Genomic DNA, 14,760 nt, shown 5'->3' with positions numbered 1-14,760 from the left:
ATGTTCTGCAGAAAGCGAAACAGTGTGGATGGGTCCAGTCTAATCACACATATTCTTAAGATGTGGACTACCTTTCTCCAAGTTGCTGCAAAAGAAGCAGCAACAGGAGAAGCCTCTGAAGATGAGAGGGGTTCACCTGGGTATCTGTCACTGACTTTACAGATGGAGCAAGGAATCTACAGTACAATCCCAGAAATGTAGACTCCCTTTAGAAGCCGGGAAGAGCCAGGAAATGGATCTCTGTTAGGACCTTCAAAAAGGACATAGTCTTGCTGACCCCTCAGTTTTGCTGTATGAGTCCCATACTGGGTTTCTGACTTACAGAATTGTAAGATAATGAATTTGTGGTGTTTTAAGTCACTAATTTTGCGGTAATTTGCTACACTAGTGATAGAAAGCTGAATCATCTCAAGAGAAAGAAACCAGTCTTGTACATACAGCAAAAAAGTTGTTTAGCCTATTTTTTTTTTACACCATGCCCCAGAATTTTAACAACTAGAGCACAGAAACTTAGTTCAAGTCTCTCTAGAAAACACTGCACTGGGAAACTCCACCTCCTGCACCTTGCTGAGATGCCCCAAAGTCAGCCCTCCAGTAAGACCATTATAAGACAATTCACTGTGTAGTAACAAAAGCTAAGGGTCCAGTATGATTCCCTTGCTCTAAGAAGAACCTTCAACCAGTGGCTGAGGACAGAGTCCTTTCAGATTTTGCATTCTGCTCTGTGTGGCAGGCACAATTTGAGTTTGTTTCCCCTTCCCCTTTGAGGGACATTCTGTACATTCTTTATTTTCATCTTCATATTTACAGCACAGAGACTTTTCATTAACTGTTTTCTTCAGTAACTTGACTTAGATACACACTGCTTCTGGCAAACTGACTACATTTCTTGTTCACAGATTATGAGATTGCTGTGTACAGAACAGTGTTCCCTTTTTTCTCCCACTACATTCTCAGGACCACAAACAGCCTGCTCTAAGCATTGGAGGTGAGTGTTTAAAATTTCTACCAGGTGGAGTCACTTTTGACTTTGCTTCTAAGCTGAAAATGCATTTCCATCTTAGAATTATTAGAATCATGAAGTCCTGGCATGAAGCAGATCCTCCAACTTGTTGTGCTGTGGTAATCCCACTCTGTGTGCCTTGACATCAGTTCTTCATGTACATTATTATGCAGCTCCTACCAATGTGCATGGACTATATAAACATGAACAAAGTAAAGATGAAAATCAGAGTATATTGTAGAAATAGCGTAAGAATATTGGAAATGTTGCTTGTGGTGCTCAGAAAAAAGAATTATATTTTATTTTAAACAGTGGAGAGACTATTTTGTTCATAAGTGAGTCTGACTTAGATCTCCTCCACAGGTAGAAGAGGGTTGCACAGGGAAAATTACTGGCATTAACATGATGTAGCTGCCCCAAAGGTGAGACAGTTATTTTCTTGCCCGTTGGCTCCTTCGCTAACAGAACAAATATCATCTATGTGGTAATTCAGCTCAGAGCTTTTGCTTAAAGCCTTGGTGAATGATTGGTCTGTGTCTGTCACTGTGTCCTCAGCTCTCAGTCGTACCCATAGGGTTTCTTGCTGAGCCAAGTCTCCCTCTGTGTGCACTGATAGACTTGATTATTTGGATCCATTTGCAGAAGTTTTCACTTCCCTATGTGCATTTTATCTTGTTTCACTTTATCACATCATGGTCTTTAAAAATGTACCTTGCATCAAAGATATTAAGAATTAATATTATTTTTTAGGACTGCTGGTTATATCATAATTGATTTAATTATAATTGTATTGAGATAATTGTATATTCAAACACAATTGGGAGAATTATTGTGAAGATCCCTTGTATATTTGCCTAGTTTCCTCCAGTGGTAACATTTTGCAAAACTGTAGTGTAATAGCTCAGCCAGGATATTGAGATTGATACAATCCACCAATCAATGTTGCAGTACAGAATTTTGCTTGTGTTCTGTGCATCTGTGTAAGCTCTATTCAATGTTACCACTTGTATAAATGTTTTCCATGACAGTCAAGGAATTTAACAGTTCCAACACCACACAGATCCTGTTTGTTACCTTCTAATAACCACACCACCTTCCTCAATCCCCCATACCTTTCTCCTGGAAACCATTAAATCTGTCATCTCTAGTATTTTATCATTTAAAATGCTACCTAAATGGACTTATACAGTATACAACCTATGGAAATTGACCTTTTTTTCACTTGGCATAATTCTGTGGCGATCCATCCAAATTGTTATATGTATCAATAATTAACTGCTTTTAACTGATGAATAGTATTTCATGGTATGTTTGTATCATAATTTGTTTTGCCCGCTGAAGTAAATTTTGGAATGATAACAGTTTTGTTATTATAACTAAAACTACTATAGACACTCATATGTTCAAAACAGTCATTGAAGTGGTTTTTAAAGAGAATAGAAGTTAGGGGAAGAAGAAGGAAATACACTTCTAGTCAACACTGCAGCATATACAACAATATGGAAACCTTAAACATGACATGCTTAAAAATTGTGGGACCTAGTTTGTCAAGTGGGATTGGTATATACATGATGTGTGTGTGTGTGTGTGTGTGTGTGTGTGTGTGATTTTGTCTGAGAGGGACTTGAGTGTGTGTGTATACATATGAAAAGACTGGGAAGTGTGTGAATGAATGAATGTAGGTGTGTAATTAGGTGTGAGTGGATGTGTGTGTATGCATGGGTATGTAAATTAAAACAAGAAATCTGAGTAGATGAGGCTAGGGGTATGTTGTATGTGTGTGTAGATGTGTGTGAATGTGTCGATAGACACATGGATGAGTGTGTCTATATATAGGCATGAGGGAATGGGTGTGATGGTGTGCAGGTATAAATGGATGTGAGTGTGTAGATAAAAGTGCATTGCATGGATGTTATATGTGTATGGATGTGAGTGAGCATGTATGTGTAGCTAAGTGTGAATAACTGACAGGTAAATATGTGGATAGATACGATGGGGTGGGTGTGAGTGTGTACATAGTGTGAGTGGAGAGTTGGGTTTGTGTAAATGAATTCTAATTGATGAGTATGAGTTTGTAAATGGATATGTGTGTATATGTGTAGATGAATTGTGAGGTGTGGGTAAGAGGAGACAAGAAAAACTAATGATTTTTAGAATATTGGAAATAAATAATGGTAGGGAAGGTGTACTGCAAATCAATAATGAAAAGCCTTATAGCAAATCCCAGGACTTTTGATTATCTCTGGAAAATTGAGAAATTTGTGGGACATCTATACAAGCCATAAAAACACATACACGTTACCAGAAAAGGTTATGCAGTATGACAAAAGATCGCAGATCACATGAGACCTGGAAAATTTCAACATTTAATACTGAGGACCAAGCGAAGCAAGTTCTTCAGTTTCCTAAAAAGATGAAACTCAAGAGTTGCCTCTAAAAGCAAACTTTTAGTAAGAAAATAGATTGTTTGGATTTACAAAAGTTTAGCTTGTACCTAACTCCTTAAGGCTATGTTTGCTACATAAAGCTAGCCTTCTATGTTCCTTTCAACACTGAAATTTGTTCAGTTGTCAATCTTTATTCCACCTTATGATACCAGAAGCTGAAATATGTCTACATTTTTTGTTAAAATCTTGACAAACACCTCTGGACTATTTTACTATATAATTTTGCTGCATGGAGCTTAAATAATAATGAAAGAATTTATATTTGATGGAATCTTCCTTTGGGATGGGAAACCAATTCTCCATCTTTATCTGTGATATGGGTTCAGTGGACTCAGATCCTAATTTTGATTAAATTATCACATTGGAGGAAAAAGTCCAAGGTCAATAAAATTCTAAAATGCATTGATTTTGCAAAAAAGACTGCGTCTGTGCTTGGTACCACAAGTCTGCAATCCCAGGACTCAGAAGGCTAAAGGTAGGAAGATCACTGCAAGTTCAAGGCCAGCCTGGGTCATACAATGAGGCCCTGTCTCTTACAACAGAAAGCAACCCTTCACATAAGAAACTAGTCTTCTCTCCTGGTTTGTATTGATTTGTATAACCCTCATAAACTCAAACCTTGGTTCAAACCCTAACTTCAAAAATGCCTAATAGTTGTGATTTTTTTTTTCGGTACTGGAGATTGAATTTAGGACCTCATGCTTTGGGAGGCAGGCATGGTGCCGCTGAGCTAAATCCCCAGCCCGGTTGTGATTTTTTTTGAGACAAAGTTTCATTGTACAATCCAGATTTTGAATTCGTTTTATAGCCCAGGATAATGTTTTTTTTCTTAAATTCTTTTATTGGTACATTTTAGGTATACAATGCATTTACATTTATCATTGGGAACTTGTAGCTTTGCATAATCTACCTTGGTTCTTATTTTTTCTCCATTTCCTGTCCTCCCTTCAACTCTTCCACCCCTCCCTATTTAGAAAGACTTTGTTTCCATTTTTTCCCTTTCTCATATTTTTTCCTTTCCCTGACCCCTCCCACTTCCCCTACCCTTTTGGACCTTTTCTTCCTATTTCACATCATCAATTATTCATTTTAATCCTTATTTATACTTTCAGTTTCTCACACACCAGAGAAACTATTTGGTATTTACACATGTGTGTCCTATTTATTTCACTTAAGAGTATGGCCTCAATGTGGATCCATTTAGCTATAAATGTCTCTAGTTTCTCATTCTTTATGGCTAAGTAGTACTCCATTTTATAAAAAAAACACATCTTCTTTATCCAGTCTCCAGTCGATGTACCCCAGGATAATCTTGTACTCACAGTCGCTGCCTCAGCCTTCTCAGTGTTGGAATTACAGGCATGCACCACCAGCCCTGGAAAGTTGTATAATCTTTTTTTTTTTTTTTTTGGTTCCAGGGATTGAACTCGGGTCCTTGCACTTGTGAGGCAGGCAGTGGAACCACTGAGCTAAATCCCCAGCCCCTTAGGTGTATAATCTTGAGTGAGATATTTAATCTCTCTGCTTAGTTTTTCCCCTTGTTAAGTGGGATGTACCACTCACCTTGTAGAGTTGTGAAGGATACAAGTTAGATAAAATGTTTAGCATGCTGATAGATGTTAAAAATGATATAATTGTTATTATATACTTATCTTCTTCCACATATTTTGATAATGGATCATGCTAGAAAATATAATTAGTGACTTACTACAGATTTTTGAAGTTATATCCCTTATATTAAAATGTTCTGAAGAATTCAAATGTTTTCATTCTCTAACTCAAACCACATTTTATTTAGATTTAATTCACAGATATTTCAACTATAGTCTTGAAAGGAAAATAAATACTGAAAAGTTATGAGAAATATTTGTCTATTTTCTAACTTGTTAAATCAGTGTGAAATATTTTAATTGTGCTGCTTGCCACACTCATAGCCCCTGCTAATGATACTTGCCGCCATTCTGATTTGCTGGTGCTAGTGGTCACATCCTATAGCATATTAGCATATTGGTCAATTTGCTGCCTCCCATTGAAGCTGGCAGGAGCAGAGCTGGGCAGCCAACAAAAGGCTGATTCAGGGTGTGGCTGTGACTAGATCTGTTTCCAAACCCCTCCCACAAGAGGGAACAAGGTGAGCCTCTAGTTCTGCTCAAACTCTCAAGTAACTAGAGCAAGAAATCTTAAAGAGGTTAGGGCTGAACAGTCAGTGGGAGTAATGCCTGACTATTAAATCTCTACTTTGTAGAAATAAAAACAACTTAGTTGAAGTTCTTTTACTTTCCCTCTAGCATTTCAAAACTTTTAATTATTTTGGTATCTGGACCAGAGAACAAAGTCAACTCTTTGGCTAGGAATTCTTCTAGTACAAGTAGTCCCTGTGCTTGCTAAGGCTGGGAGGTTAAATTCCCTGTGCTTTCTTGTATATGTATCCTTATAATAAATGCCCTACTATTTGAAGACACTGGAACTGGATTTATGAAATCATTTTGTCCAGGATGCTGCCCTCTGGTAGTGCAGCCCAGAACAAATATTGGATGACATAACTTTTGCATTCCCATCACCATTACCATTTTATTCATTAGAAGTATTTCCATATAACCCAACATTTCCACTCATGGGTTGACAGGCTAATTATTGGAATATATTTATTTTTATTCTGTGTCTGTATGGATAATCCTACTCCCCCACATAGGAAAATGCAGGTGTACTTTTTCATCAAAGTAAGAAATCTGGAGTTATCAGAAGCTCAACAACACCAGTGGTTGGCCTTTCCCCCAGGACTGTAAATGCTGTGTTAGTACTACATTGTTTAAATTATATCATTCTTTTCCTCTCTCTCTCTCTCTCTCTCTCTCTCTCTCTCTCTCTCTCTACCAGGGATCAAACTCAGGACCTTGCACTTGCAAGGCAGGCGCCTAGTGCCACCGAGCTAACTCCCCAGCCCTCATTCTCTTCTTTTAGTGCAGAGCAGACAGACAATATCAAGATCTTCAATCCTATGGTCTAGTGTAGCTCTTTACCTGTGTGACATTTCCTGTGACTGTTTGTGATTAGCCCAGCTCTCAGGCAAGCTTTTCAGAGAACCCCATCAGTCTAGGTCCATGGGACATCAACAGTAGGCATTGTGAACCTCCTCTTCCCTTCTTTCTCCTGTTTCACTTTTTCTGACAAATCAGGCCCAAAAGTTTACCCTACTCAAGGTGACCCTCATGCTCAAGGCTGTCTCACTAAATGACAAAGATGCCAAATAACTCCTAAGCTACCTAAAAAGCAGTTTCCTTCTCTATCTTAGAAATAACTTCACTATTTCCCATCCTAAAGTACAGATGAGAAGTACCAAATCAAGTCCTTTGCTTTCAATGGGCTTTGACATTTCTCAGTGTTTTTATTTTGTTCAGTCACTGTTCCTTTTCCAGTTGTCTACTTTAGTTTCCTTTTAAATGTTGTAAGCTGATTTTCATTTACTTGTTCACATTAATATGTTCCTATTTTTCTAATTTTTCACATATCAGAAGCTTATAATTCTATTATTACATGGGAAAAATACATGGAATAAGGTGAACTTTCTAAAGATATTATAAAATTGGTATTTTTTTTGCTATTTATCAGTATTGCTTTTCCTAAGAATCTCTATTGAAAACTTTGTTTGGCAACATTTTATCATCCATATATACCCCAACAGTTAAGATAATTAAATTCCATTTGATATGGTGTTTTATATAGGAATTAGCCTAAATGAAAAGTGTAGTTTTAATTTTTTATTGAATTTTATGTGTTTCATATAGAAGATGGTTCACATGGAAATAAGTACATATAGTTTTACTGTACATTATACATATATATACTTCTATCCCTTAATGTTACTGTACATTATACATATATATACTTCTATCCCTTAATGAATAATATATACTTGATTAGCAATAAGCTGGAATTGTATTAATATATTATTATCATACTGAGTATTCTATTTGCAGTTGTACACACACACACACACACACACACCCCTATCCATATCTCCCTCTCCATGTTTCTTTTAGGTGAAATGAATGTATGGATAATCACTCTGATTGTCATTTGACAATTCATGCCAGGATGCTCATCCATCTAACACTTCTGTGGTCATCATATACTGTATTGTAACTAGGTCAGTTGGTACTAAGGACATTTGCTGGCTGAAAATACAAATGAAAATTGAGTGCTGAGTCTTTTTCCAGTTATTTATTTCTTCAGTCTCCAGTCCTTGCTTCTGCACATTTAATAATTGGTTTATTTTAGAATAATTTCACTAAATTATCTTTCTGACCATATCTTTTTACTTGGGAAAAGTCACGCTAGAGGTGAGGTCATACTGAGAGGATAATGAGGATTTTTTTTTTACTTTGCCCTATGTCGCCAATTAGATTTTCAGTCTTATGTGGGTCTTGTATGTGGGAGGCAGGGTCAGGAAGAAGCAAGCAGAAAAAACGTAAAAGACACTAGCACACTAAAAACATTGAGCACACCTTCATTCTCTAGGTGATTGCCTACTAATAATCTGGGAGAAAAGAAAATATCCTACTCTAGCCATCTTCTTACTGTTACTTTCTTACTGTTCCCTTTATCATCTTCTGTTTTTCCTGCTTTTTGAATCTCAGTAAATCTCCTTTCCCATATTCTTTCACTTTTGTCTTCATTATACCCAGGTGATGTTGGATAACCTCTTATAATACTGCAGTAACTCACTTAGGAACATTTCCACACCCATCATTAAAGTGGCCATTCATTTTTTTTGGATGTGCGTCCACAGTCATAGGGCTACTGCTAGGTAGGTGTGCCTTACTTGCGTGTGCTATGTCAACCATGGTAGGAAAATGACCATTTCTACGCTGGACCCCTCTAATCTGCTTTAATCAGAGAAATCACATTAAACCCCCAAATTATAACCAGGACCTTTGTTGTTTTCCCCTATTCTACAAATAACACCCAACTCCTGACCACAAAAGGAGTCTGTAACCTGGAACTTCCCCCTAAATCTCTGCTTTGGTTTCCTTTCAGTCTCCTTTTTCTGCACTGTGCTTCATTCATTTCACTGCTCAGTTCCTCAAACAAGGCAAACTCTCACTCTGGGGCAGGTTAGGGGAGGGACTGGAAAGTGGCTTCACATATAATCTTCACACTGTCTACAGTCTTCCCTTCCTCCTTTGCTTGTCTTTCTTATGTCATCCTTTCTGAGTCCATTTAAATAGTATCAATTTGCAGAGGCCTTTCAGAGTATTCAAATAGAATACTCAGTATGATAATAATATTATTCATATATTATCTCTCTTGACCACATGTTATTAGGAATGCTGATGACTTTCAAAGCTTAAATCTCATTGGAAGTCATTTCTCTTCAGAGGAGGATTGCCAAATCCTAGGCACCCAGGTACGGACAGGCCTCTAAATATTATTGCATGATTTTGAGAAGATCTTTCATACAGATTCCTTGAACAAAAGTTAACAATGAACCATCAGCCAATCTGGCTTCCTTTTGTAAAGTTTTATTGGAGCACAGCTATGAGTCATTCATTAGTCATTATTTGGTTTTTGGTTGCTTTTTCTCCATAATGGCAGAGTGTGAGGCTTATAGGCCTAAATCATGTATTATTTGTACATACATGAGAAAAATTCCAATCCCTGCATTAAAACAGAGAGGATCCCATTTTAATACTAAAATATTAATTATTGATCAATATAAATTTTTAAATCAAATTCAATGCAATCAGAATCCTGTTAAGTTTTGTTTGCATGCAAATTGCATATCATCAACTCACTCCTTCATATTCTCCCTCTTTACTATTCCCAACATAGTATATTTCTATTGCCATTTGACAAAATACCTTTCTGTGTTTTTTAAGACTACACAGGAATTATCACTGCTCCCTCAGTAAGGGTTCTGGAATTCTGCATTTTCTACCATTTACAACTTATTTCTGGAATTGCATATGCCTCTGAAAAATGTATTATTTACCAGAGAGTTTGGAGAAATAATTTGAAGTAGGATTACACACTCATTTAAATTATGTAGACCCAGGAAAGAGGCAGTCATATTGAGCCCTAATTTCTAAACAAATTTCTCTTAGAAAAATACGTAAGATTCTAATTCTAAAATAAGCTAGCTGTAAAATGCAACAGATAAAAATGATTGTTCACATTTTCAGGCTCAAAAATATTTTATGATATTTTGTGACAGTGATATAAAAATGGGACAGGTAGAAAATATTTTTCCCTAGGAAACATTAGGGTTTTGATGATTTTTGTCTCGATTCATAGGATTATATGAAGACATTTAACTGGATGGGTTTTTTTCCAGGTTTATACTTTTCTAATTGTGAGAAATACATTATGAAATAAGCAACAATGTGCATATTATAATGTCTTTGAAGAAATTTTAAACCAAGAAATATTTTCTTCCTCCATTCCCTGTCTGCAATATAGTAGATATTCAATAATTATTGCATAAATAAAAATTAAGTCCAAGATATTATGTTTAAATGGTTCAAAAACACATACTTTTCACTGGGATTATGAGTCTTGAATAAATTTATGAGTTTATTTTTGTCTTTTGCTTAATAGAGAACCATTTAAAATCAGTTTACTGCCTAGAGAAATATTCGAGCAACATGCAAGGAAGAATGCCCAGCTACGCCTGCTGCACAAGTGCAAGGACCCAAGTTCGATCCCTGGTACCAAAAAAAAAAAAAAAAAAGAATGGCCAGCCTGATTCAAATTTTTGTATATGGCTCCACTGGCAAGCAGTTTTGGAAGGACTCACTTCCCATATTTGCTCTGAATATTTGCTTCATTACCTATAAGCCAAGATACGTCAGCTTATTAAAATTAATGATGCCAATAACAATATACAAAGAGACCTATGTAACAGAATAGTCTATAAATATATGGTCAACTTAAATATGTGCTCAGTTCATTTCTTTACAAAGATGCCAAGACAGTTCAACAGAGAATGGAAAATCTTTGTATCACGTAACAGTAAAACAACTGGATATGTGCCAGGGGAAACTTAATATCTACTTCCTACTTTCACTACAAAGAAAATTAATTTAAGAGGGGTCATAGAGCTAAATACAAAAGCTGAAACCATGGATATTCCAGAAAAAAGCATAAGAAAATATTTTTATGATCTTGATATTTTCAAAGACATCTTAGAAAAACACAAGAAATACTAAATATAGAAGAATAATATAAATAAATCATATGTTCAATATTTTTGCTCTTCAAAAAACACTGTTAAGAAAATTAAATGTCAAGCCACAGATTTGAACAAAATGCTCTCAAGATAAATATTTAAAAATAAATGTTTTACATATATGCATGTGTATATGAAATGAGACAATCCAAATTTTTAAAATAGGCAAAAGCTTTGAATAAGATCATCAACAGCAAAAATGGATAGTTAAAAAGTTTATAAAATAATATTCAACATTATTCATTGTTAGTCATCAGAAAACTGTGAATGAAAGCCACAAAGATATTGCTAGATACACACACTAGGATGGTTAAAGTAAAAGATTGCCAAGTATTTCTGGTGGGAATGTGAAATGTTACAGCCACTGTTTGGTAGTTTCTCATGAAGTTAAACCTACACCTACTCAAATAGTATGAGTATTCCAAATAATTACCTAAGAGAGATGAAAGTATATATTCACAAGATGTCATATACAAATATTTGTAACAGCTTTACTCATAATAGTGAAAAATTGGAAATAATATAAACATACATCAACAAGTAAATGATTTAAAATTAATTATGGCATATTCATTAATAGTATTGCACCACAATAAAAAAGAACCAACTACTGATACACAGAACAATACGTACTTTCCCCAAAATATGAAGCTGAAAATACCTGCTATAAAAGAGTTGATACTGAATTATTCCATTTATACAAAACTCTAGCATAGGCAAAGCTAATCTGTAGTGACAAAAAATAAGATCCGTGCTTGCTTGGTGGGTAGATGTGGGGTGGAGAATTGACTACGAAGGTGAGTGAGCACTGACATCTTTGGTGATTACACTGAGACAATCATTTGTCAAACTCATTAAGTTGTATATGTAAGATGGATGGGTGCATTTTGTTGTCTGTGAATTTACAAATTCATAGAAAAAAGCCATTAAAATGGGCAAAAGCTGTGAGCAGATAATACAAAGAGATACAAATCTCCATGAAGTCCACATAAAATTTCTCAACTTAGTCATTAGTAAATAAAAATTATTACCATAGTGACATATCATTTTATCTGCACTATAGCCTATTGATTTTATTCCTAGGTCTGCACCCAACATAAGTAATCTATATCTACCAAAAGACATACAAAGCTTTTTTAGACTCCACATGTAAGTGATATCATATGATGTTTGTCTTTCTCTGTCTGGTTTATTTCACTTAGCATAATGTCCTCTAGGCTCATCTATACTGATACAAATGGTAGAAACTACTTCTTTTTAAAACTGGAATATATATATAAATCATATATATTCATATATATCCACACATATATAACATATAATATATAAATATAAAATATATAACATAAATATATAATATATAAATATATATAAATATATATAGTGAATATATATTCATATATATATAGTGATATATATCACACAATTTATTCATGCATCTTTGATGAACACATGGACACTTAGGTAATATCTTGGCCATTAAATAATGCTGCAGTGAACATGACAGTGCAGATACTACTGCAATATGCTGATTTTGTTGTCTTTGGATATATATCAGAAGTGGGATTGCTATCCATCTTTTTTATAAGAGCCATTCTAATAGGTTTCAGGTCATAACTTACAGTTTTCCATTAATTTTTTTGTTTTTGTTTTGGTTTGGTTTTTTCCATACTGGGGATCGAACTCAGGACCTTCCTTTTGCCGGGCAGGCATGGCACCACTGAGCTACATCCCCAGCTCTACTTGCTGTGGTTTTGATTTCCATTTCCTTGAGGATAAGTAATGTCAAGTATCTTTTATATATCTGTGGGTCAGATGAGTAGAAGGTGGTTACCAGTGGTTGGAGTTAAAGGGAAAACATTATCAAAGGGTACAGACCTTCAGCTGTATGACAAAGAATTACTTGGAAACCTACCATACAACATAATGATTATAGTTAATATTAATGTATTGTCTACTTGAAATTGGTTGAGAGTAGATAAGTGGATCACAAATATTCTCTTTAGAAAGAAAGAGAAAGGAAGAAAAGAAGAAAGAGAAAGGGGAGAGGGAGGGAGGGAAGAAAGAAAAAAAGAAAGAAAGGAGAAAGAAAAAGAAAGGAAGATGAAAAGGTAATTGTGTGAGATGATAAATACCTTTAATCAGCTTGATTGTGGTAATCAATTCACAACACATACATGCATCAAAGCATCTCATTGTATTCCCTAGATATATGCAATTTTTGTCAAAAATACTGATAAAGCCAGAAAAACAATTTTTTAAATGAAATTGGGAGGAAAAAAGACTTGCACAAGAATATTTATAGCTGCTTAGTTACAGGAGGAACACACTGAAAGCACACCAAATGCAAATTGCTAGAATAGATAAATGTGAAATAATTACAACTGCAACTATACTAAGTCTTAAAAAATTGAAACACTAATATACAAAGCAACACGGAAAAATATCAAAACACTTATCTGAGTCAAAGAAGTCAAAGATAGGAACATATATTTTATGATTTTTATGGCTTGTGTCTAGATGTTCCTCCAAAGCCTCATGTGGTCATAGGTGGAGCTTTTCAGAGGTAGCTGGATCTGGAATGTGTGATTCTGGGATTGACTTATGGAGCAATGCTAGGCTCAAGGGCACTGGGATTAAGAGGGAGTACTATCCACCCTAAGAGCAGGTAGCCTAGATAAGATACAAGGGACAGAAACAGGCTTGTTGCTGATGCCTTCCTTTCTTGCTTTGCTACCTTGTGCCTGCCATGCACTGTTTCCCCTCTGTGATATCTGTCTGGCAGGCCACTCTGCCTTGGAGCCAGCCAATTATGGACTGAAACTTCTACAAACTGTGAGCTAAATAAATCTTTCCTCTTTTAACTTTGGGTGTCAGGTAATTTGTCTCAGCAACAAGAAAAAGTAACTAAGACAATTCTATGTATATTCATTTCATGAATGGCCAAATTATTCTTTGGTGACAGGAATCAAAACAGTAGAGGCGAGATTGACCAGAAAGAATGTGAGGAAATTATCCAGGTTGCTATAAATGTCATATGCCTTGATTTAGGTGATGGTTGTATTAAGCTCATTGATTTTAGGAACTTGAATATAACAACTCAAGATTTGTTATATTTCACTCCATGTAGATTTTATCTCAATTAAAAACAGCCTACCCAACTGAGATAACTGTAGTTTTTATCACCATTTTGCTTTCATAGATAAGCTAGCCAATAAACATATAGCATTGGATTAATATTAAAAGCCTATTTACTTTTCTTTGAGAAAAATTATTTAAAGCATTATCCCTTTAAATGGAATTTGATTATCTTTTGGCCATAAGAACATTTAATCTATAGTTCATCCATCATTGCCCTACTATCCAGTGAAGTAAAATGATATCATTTAGAGTATTTGAAGTTCCTTACTTAAGGTCTAATTATTTTTATTTTCAATATTTTAAAAATATTTATTGCCTACTGATGAGAAGGAAGTAGAAGAGAACAAGAGTATCTGAAGTAAGCAGTTGTTAGTTGAAAAGAAAAATCTGAGAGCCTTACCTTATAACATTTGTGTTTTATCTTGCTATTTTGCTTTAACCATGGCCTGCCAAGCCCCTCTGAATATTCAGGGAGAAGGCTGGTAGAAACAGGGGCAGAATAGTTGGAAGCTCCAAAATTTACATCCCTCTTGTGAGAGTTTGTTTTCGTATATAGGGTTGCTGGGTAACCAAAACCCCAGCCTTTGTCGCCTAGATATATCATGGTAACCTGTCAACAAAAGGGATAGGACTGGGTTCTCTAGTAACCAGTCAGAGAAATCCAAAACAAGGACAAAGGAATCAGAAATAGACAGCAAAATAGATATGAGCCTCAGCTTTATTTGAGGTTGGCTCCCAGAACTTTACTAATGAACCTAGCATCCAACAAGGAGGGACAGATTAACTTATGTCATGAGGTTCTTCTGAGTTGTAGGAATGGAATGGGGTGGAAACACAATTTGCTTTTTTAAGGAAGAAAAAAGAAAATCCCATATTTAGTGATTACTGATTTTCTTTTCTATGTATTTTAAAAATTATTTTTTAGGTAAAAGAGCTGGAAC

General features: G+C 35.3%; 1 protein-coding gene across 1 annotated transcript in view; it reads right to left on the bottom strand.

Annotated features, from left to right (window-relative positions):
* Znf475 (zinc finger protein 475) overlaps nucleotides 1–14,368 on the bottom strand; it is a 100,403-nt gene extending 86,035 nt beyond the window's left edge. Inside the window, exon 1 of the mRNA XM_087180505.1 lies at nucleotides 14,220–14,368. The gene's annotated coding sequence lies outside the window, so the exon portion shown is untranslated. The remainder of the gene's footprint in view (nucleotides 1–14,219) is intronic.
* Nucleotides 14,369–14,760: the final 392 nt, after the last annotated feature.

This window comes from Heterocephalus glaber, unplaced genomic scaffold, assembly GCF_053883595.1.
Source record: "Heterocephalus glaber isolate CG9 unplaced genomic scaffold, H.glaber_assembly_v1.0 deba00001463, whole genome shotgun sequence".
Classification (NCBI taxonomy): Eukaryota; Metazoa; Chordata; class Mammalia; order Rodentia; family Bathyergidae; genus Heterocephalus; species Heterocephalus glaber.
The sequence above is the reverse complement of the archived record's forward strand: the minus strand, read 5'-3'. Positions and strand labels throughout refer to the sequence as shown.